Source organism: Malania oleifera, chromosome 13, assembly GCF_029873635.1.
Source record: "Malania oleifera isolate guangnan ecotype guangnan chromosome 13, ASM2987363v1, whole genome shotgun sequence".
Lineage (NCBI taxonomy): Eukaryota > Viridiplantae > Streptophyta > Magnoliopsida > Santalales > Ximeniaceae > Malania > Malania oleifera.
This window is the reverse complement of record NC_080429.1, coordinates 57,657,221-57,665,837: the sequence shown is the minus strand read 5'-3', so window position 1 is coordinate 57,665,837 and position 8,617 is coordinate 57,657,221.

The window sequence follows — 8,617 nt, the reverse complement described above, 5'->3', positions numbered from 1 at the left end:
AAGAAATTAGGAAAATATCTTAAGAAAGATCAGAAGGCGAGATAGCAGTGTTCATTACCAACTGCAAAGACAATCAAGCTTCTTGATAGATCACGGTCATGGAATGCAAGATGCCACTATGGTAGATTCGACCTTGGAAGTCGAGAAAGGCAGGAAAATAAAAATTATAACCATCATAGGCTGTTGCCAGCTTGATAATAAATTTCTTATAACGAGAACGTTGTATGTTCTTGTTGACCTTATTGGTCACACCTAGTTTTGATTATGACAAATACTTATGGTACTGATGGTTGTACAGAGAATTACATGTAGGTTCACCTTGTGCGCGCTTTAAGACTAAAAGATATATCATGATGGCGTAAGGTGTTCGTGCCGAAGAATGAAGATTTATGTGTTGTAATTTTGTATTCATTTGATTATTTCTTCATTATGGGATGTAATTTATTATGAATTGTTCGCGTGTATGGCTTGTAATAATTTGCATCATGCATGGTAGGTAGGTATGCTCAAAACGATCATAGTTGGACTTTAGGTACCTACACAGACCTTAGGAATCACCCTTCGATTGACCGAAGGTCAACCGACACCGAATTTTTTCCAATAGGATAGAAAGTCCTTAGGTCTCTAAACAAATGCACAAAAAGTCCCCATTATCATCTTCATATCAGGGGAATTATAATTGACTAAAATTGGACTAAAAATTGAAAATGTTGAGAGGGTTTGGGTGACCAAACCTATGCCGTGTAAAGCGGCTCGGGTGACCGAACAAGTCAACATGTTGACTTAGCTTCGGGCGACCGAACCTCTTTTGTATGTATCTTCGTCGGAAACCCGAATGCTCTTTAGAGAACTTTTCAACTACTCAAGCGACCATCTGTTTACGTTCAAATAGAGGCTCGGGCGACCAAACTTCCTGGTTCGGTTAACTGAACTCAGCTTCGGGCACTCGAACCTCGAACAATTGGCTACTGACTTTGGATCAGCCAACCGGTCCTCAACGGAACCCAAACCTCTTAAAATTGAATTTTTGACAGTGTCTGTTCGGGCACCCGAACCTCAGGCTGGGCACCCGAATCTTGCGGGTTAAAATAAGTTTTACTGATTTTTAAATGGGGTAAACTGGGTTAATTTTCTTAATGGTGTTTTAAACAATTCTAATTATACCCATTGTATCCCCAACGGTCAAAAAATCTTCCTTGCCTATATATACCAGTTCATTTGTCTTAATTAGTAAGGACTAGATATTAGCCAAATATTTCTTGCAAACACTTTCATACTCCTCATTCTCTTTCTCTAAGCATTGTGAGTATTTCTTTAAGGCTATTGTGCTTAAACTTCTCTAGCTAATACTCTCTTTTGGTATATTGATTGATTAATTGATTTTACTTGAGAGTATAGCCTAAAGTTCTTCCACTGATTTCATTTGATAGATCTAGTGCGGAAAGACTTTGATAGTTTTGGTTCTTGCATTATTGTTGCAAGTTACCTAAACCTGGATTTTGTGTGTAAAAATCCTTTTATAAAAAGCTAGTCTTTCAAACAACTCCATTGTGCTTTATACATTGAAATATCTTATTGAGTTTGTTTGATTTATCTTGCTTAGCATATTTGAAGCCCTGACGTGATTTTGTGATATTCGAATAGTGTGTTTCAAACCTTGCCTAGATATACACTCTAGATCTGGACTGAAAATATATACTTGATTGAGTGTTTAGCACACATTAGAGAACTGAGCATATTTACATATCATTCGTGCTTGCATTATTGAATGAGCTATATTGGTGCACACATCTGCTTGTGTTGAAGCACATTTCCATGTACAAACATGTTTATACACATTGGTTGTATTCTAGGCTCAGGCCTGAAGAGGGAGACTAGCCCTGTGAGTCCCAGATTTGCTTAGACCCGGTTAGGAAAGCTAGGTGCATCATCCTGTTAGGGCGTGTCAGTTGAGGTCAGCCCCTTAAATGGACCTGGTTGTATTAGGTGCTGCTCCACCCATTTAATTGAGCATTATAGTGGTAATCCTTATGCTGGTGTGGCCAAGGTGGGGACGCAGGTGCAGTTAGCCGAACCCTGATAACATATCGTGCGTGCTCTTTAGTTTTCGGCATTTTACATTTATTGCACGTGTATGTTTGTCTGATGATTGCATAGACTGGCCCTAGGATAAATTACATTTTTGATAAAATCAGTAGACCTAGGCAACAAATTTTTAAATACCCAATTCACCCCCCCCTCTTGGGGTTGCACCATAACTTTCAATTGGTATCAGAGCCTCATTACTTAAACTTAGAAGTTATTTAGTAAAAGATCATGATGGCTCGTGTTAGTGCATCCCCTTCCTATGAGGGAAGATTAGTCACACACCCACCTGTATTCTGTGGTAATGATTATGCTATATTAAAATTTAGAATAACTGTGTATGTGAAAGCTCTATATTGGAAATTTTTGAAAGTCATTGATCAGGGTGATTGTGTGCCTATGAAGTTTATTGGGTGTACTGATGTTCCTAAATCTGAGTTTGAAATGAATGATCATAATAGGGACTTGGCATAGGTAAACTTGGACGCCATGAATACCTTACTGCATGCTTTAGATTCTAATGTTTTATATGAGGTTATGGCCTGTAGTAGTGCTAAGTAGATTTGGGATGAACTTGAGTGGAGATATGGTGCGTCCATGCAAAAGGGAGTCATCTCTCCATGCGACTCAGGCTCCACTGATCTTAAGGAAGGTAACCAGTGTTATGTAGCTTTAACCAATGATGAGGTTATTTCAGTTCCTTCTATCTTAGTAGATGAATATGAGCATGATTCTTGTGTTGATTTGAATACTGCATCTGATATTGAATCATACGATAACACTGATAGTGAAAGCATGCCTACTTATGAGGAATTGCAAATTGAGTATCTTAAAACTCATAGGTTACTTGTTAAATGTAATAAGAAATATTCTATTTTGGGAAAAACGTATGAAGCATGCATAAAAGAATGTGACACTAAAGTTCTCGCTGAAAGAGAAAATATTTTGAAAATCAATAGACTAGAAAGCAAGAATGAATCATTAGAAATGAGTTAACTGTTTTGAGATCTAAAGTTTCTAATGATGATAATAAAGATTACTTGATTGCAGATCTTGAAAGTAAAGAAAACAACATGTCTAAAGAACTTTTGAAACTTCAGAATGTTTACAAAAATTTGGAGAACTCAAAAATACAAGATCTAGAGAAGAAAATAGAAGACCAATCTAAGATCATCTACACGTTCACTAGAGGCAAGGAAAACTTTGATAAAATGCAAGGTGCACAAAAGATGACCTTAGATAAAGAAGGTATAGGTTACAATGGGATTGAAAATAAGAAAAGAAAGAACCTATACATGGGGTAATTTGTAAAAGAATCAAAACACTATACCAGTACCTCCTCTAGTACATACACTCAAACCACATGCATCTTATGTAAAAAGAAGGGGCACACAAAATTTGATTGCCCGTTTAAAAGAAAAAGTGTGAAACCCAAACATGTATGGAAAGCAAAAGAATCACCAACTCCTAACCCATCAAAAGTAAAAATAAGAAAAATGGTATGGGTGATTAAGAAAGAAAAGGAAGGACTTGCTCAAATAGAAATTACATGATCACATAGCTCTCCCTTAGTAGTTAGGATTAGCTGTAGGGGGTAGAATTCTCTAAAGGGTTAGGTAGTGACTTGGGGCTAATTAATATGAAATCTTGTATATTCACCATTCAAAAGCATAACAAGTATCTTGGAGAATTAAGTCAATATGTAAATTCAAGTATAAAACCAATCTGGTCTAAATGAATATTCTTGTTGGTTTAAATACAAATTAGTGGCTGTTTAAATAAAAAATCCTTTCCTAAATAGACATGGCATGAGTGCCTTACATTTAAACTTCAAATTGGTTAACCCCTTGCCCAAATATGAACATCTTGCGTTAAGCTTACTTAGTCCATTGTTTAGTCTTGAGGTTTGGAATTAAAGTCATAAATCATGCCCCAATCTTACCTTGAAGCTGTCTCATTGTCCTAACCCTTACAGATAATCCGTAGGGTCTCATGCTTTAAGAAATAGATCAAATAAGAATAAATAGACCTAGGTTGGGCGATCGAACCCATAAGTACATTTGTACTTTGGTCGACCGAACTAGAAGGTTAAACAAGCCGTTGACCACATTTTGGGTGGCTGAATCTTCGTGTTCAAATATGCTCGGGCTGCCGAATCATCTTTGGGTTCCCAAATATATATTCAAGCTACTAAAATGAGCATTTCGAGCGACCGATTGAATTAGTTCAAAATCTCTTTGGGCGACCGACCCACGAAAATACAAAATGGCGCTTGAAATTCAATCGACCGAACCTGGCTTTGGGCTGCCAAACAGACTCAGTGACCCCTCATATTTAAAGCTATTCAGGCGACCGAACCAAGGCTTAGGCACCTGAACTGCGCTGATATATATGGTTCTCCGCGAAAAATGGTTCATTTTCTCCACACATTTGAGAGCCTCCTTAGCTTTTCCTCTTACATCCTTCCCTAGCCTTCTATTAGATTCATTTCCATGGCTAGAGATGAGAGACGTGTTGCCACGGGTGTCCCATTGGATTAGTGGTTTCCTACACCCGATCAGAGAATAAAATATGAGAGGGTGTTTCGTCTGAAGGATCCCATTCTGGGAAAAATCCTCGATATCGAATTCATGCAAACCCACTTCAACAATGTTCTAGACATGTTTCGATATCAGGGATGGTACGAGCTCATCGCCTTTCAACCCAGGGGGATGTGCTTGCTACTCGTTCGGCTCTTCTATGCCAATCTTTCCCAAGATGGCCAGGGCTACTACACCAATAAGCTAGAGACAGATATCTACTTCGATGATGCATACCTAGCAGAGACTCTTGACATCCAGCGTGGCGACTTCATCTGCCCCGATTCTTCCTTCACCTGGATAGCCGAGCAGGACTTCACTGTAAGTACCTTTGTAAATTTGGTCATGACAAACCCTGTAGCTGACTTGACCCATACCCCCAGCTATAGATCCTTGAATTTGGAGGCAAAGGTGGTACACCACCTGATTTCCTATAACATTTTGTCCAAGTCAGGATCGAGGGATCATGTACTTGGACTGCTTTGTCATGTGGTGCCTCTTCACCAGGAAGAAGCTAGACCTGCCTAGATTGATCCTACGGTGGATTTTTATCAAAACCGTGGGAAAGAGGATCATTTTTCCTTACAGCGGGATTCTATCTAGGATATTCGTTAGGGAAATGCTGAATAGGTCACCACTAGCTACCATCAAGAAGGCGTGACCCTCCGACGTCTTCAACTCCACCACCTTGAAGTTGATGAGATACAAGATCACTGGCAACATGTGGTTGCCTACTACACATGAGAGAGAGCCAGGAGCTCAAGAGGTCCCACAGGAGCTGCCTCATGTATTATCGATTGTCGAGATCATGGCAGCCCTCACCGATCTCTCTGCCTCTTTTCAGGAGTTTCGAGTCTCCATGACTGAGTAGAAATCTTATTCTCAGGCTAGACTTGACTTTCTTTATAGCGAGTTCACAGATTTTCGATCTGAGGTGCTGGCTAACTTCCACATCCTTGGTGAGCGACTACAAGAGATTGATGACGAGGACATCGGTGAGGATGACCAGATGGAGTTGAGTGGGGAGGAGGGAGATGATGATCATGATGATGGAGAGACCTAGGAGTGCTTCATGAGGATCCAGTCCGTCATTCTACAGCTCCTTATTTGATCATCTATGTTATTTTATTCAGATACATTTATTTTATTTGGTCTGTATCTATACTTAAAACAGTTTATATATCTGTTCCTATTTGACTTTCACATTCACCACACACATACAGATACTATGGTATGGTGACTGCGCTTTTGATTAGGACATATATATATGCAGCACTTTGATTGGCATGTGTTTGTGTTTAAATGGTTATTCTGTTGAAATACATGCTTAGTATAGAAGCCTCCTGCATGGCGGATGCAGTGGATGAGAATTGCCTGCTGGTAGATTATAGGTTCTCACATACCTTACTCTTGAAATACTGCTTGTTGAGAATCGCTTTTGTGCAGGTTAATTTTGGGAAATGTCCTGTTTTCAGTCGGCATGCTGCCGAATTTTCTACAGACATTTGCCCAAAATATTTGAGATGATTTGCTTTGTTATGTGCAAATGTGATTTATACTTAAATTCTAAATACTTACGCTTCACTCATTTGCATTAAATGGTTAAACTCCTTGGGCCTGGTTGTGCGTATTTTAGAATATTGGCAGATTCTCATGGATTGCTTACATCTTTAGACAAAATGCTGCCAAATTTTTTTTAAAACCTTTGCACATAACCTAATATCATTTTCTTAATGCTAAACTCCTTAAAACTTGAGTGTGTTATTAAGAAAATTTATGAATTTTACTCAAGTTGATTTATAAAGAAAATGCATATTCTTAGGGGGAGTCATTTATCTCAAAATCATTAGGCTCTGAGAAAATAAATAAATAAATATATCTTGCATTCACCGCTATATCTTTTGGAAAACAAAATAACAATCGGTATCAATGTACACATCTTGGTAAATCTATATTTGATATCATGTTCATTTCAAAACTAACAATATGTCCTTATAACTAGTGGTATTATTTCAACAATTGGTATCTTCTATACCACGTAGTTATAACAATTGGTATCAGACTTACACGTTTAATATACTATACTTTATGGGCATACTTGTTTGTTTTGGAAACCAAAGATGATTATGATAAAATTATTTTTAAAATTTTTTTTGAAAGGATGAGTGAAAACCAAATGAAATATTAATCTTCATCCTTGCATAATCATCCATTGGGGGAGTATAGAACATTAAAATTGTTTACGTGTTGCATGCTACTTGTACTTCCTTGATGCATATTCTGTTTGGGTTAATTGATTGAAATATTCTACGTACTATTCGTCATAACTCCAAATAGGTCACTTAGGTACAGGTTATGATTAGGAATAGTCTACTTTTAATCGGCATGTTGCTGAATTCTTTTTCTTCCCAATATACCTCTTGTATCTAATTGATGTTCGTTGCCTTCACGCTTTATTGCTTAACCCTTTTTACTGTTGCCAAAAGGGGGAGAAGAGGCAAAAGTGGGTAATACTGTGCTTAATTATGCTTACATCTCATATTACCTTTTACTTTAATTATCTTTATGCATAAAGTTAGGGGGAGCCTCTCTTGACTGTACCCACTTTTGCATAAAGTATTTGTTATCATTAAAAAGGGGGAAATTGTTGACCTTATTTGTCACACCCAGTTTTGATTATGACAAATACTCTTGGTACTGATGGTTGTACTGAGAATTGCATGTAGGTTCACCTTGTGCGTGCTTTAGGACTGAAAGACATATCATGATTGCGTGAGGTGTTAGTGCTGAAGAATGAAGATTTATGTGTTGTATTTTTGTATTCATTTGATTATTTCTTCATTCTATGATGTAATTTATTATGAACTATGCGTATGTATGATTTGTAATAATTTGCATCATGCATGGTAGATAGGTATGCTCAAAATGACCACAGTTGGACTTTAGGAACCTACACGGACCTTAGGGATCACTGTTCGGTTGACCGAAGGTCGACCAACACCGAATTTTTTCCGGTAGGATAGAAAGTACTTAGGTCTCTAAACAAATGCACAAAAAGTCCCCATTATCATCTTCATATCAGGGGAATTACAATTGACTAAATTTGGACTGAAAATTGAAAATGTTGAGAGGGTTCAGGGGACTGAACCTATGCCGTGTAAAGCTGCTCGGGTGACCGAACAAGTCAACATGTTGACTTAGCTTCGGGCGACTGAACCTCTTTTGAACGTATCTTCCTCGGGCACCCGAATGTTCTTCAGAGCACTTTTCAACTACTCGGGCGACCGTCTATATACGTTCAATTTGGCTATTGACTTTGGTTCAGTCAACTAGTCCTCAACTTGGGCACCCGAACCTCTTAAAATTTAATTTTTGGCTGTATCTATTTGGGCACCTGAACCTCAGTCTGGGCACCCGAACCTTATCGGTTAAAATAATTTTTTCTGATTTTTAAATGGGGCAAACTGGGTTAATTTTCTTATTGATGTTCTAAACAATTCTAATTATACCCATTGTATCCCTAACGGTCAAAAAATCCTCCTTGCCTACATATACCAGTTCATTTGTCTTAATTAGCAAGGATTAGAAAACTTGATTAGGAAAAAAATTCTCTTAACTCTCAAAACCCTAAAAACCCTATATTAGCCAAATATTTCTTGCAAACACTCACATACTCCTCATTCTCTATCTTTAAGCATTGTGAGTATTTCTTTAAGGCTATTGTGCTTAAACTTCTCTAGCTAATACTCTCTCTTGGTATATTGATTGATTGATTGATTTTACTTAAGAGTATAGCCTAAAGTTCTTGGACCGATTTCATTTGATAAATTTAGTGTGGAAAGGCTTTGAGGGTTTTGGTTCTTGCATTATTGTTGCAAGTTACCTAAACCTAGATTTTGTGTGCAAAAATCCTTTTATAAAAAGCTAGTTTTTCAAACAACTCCATTGTGTTT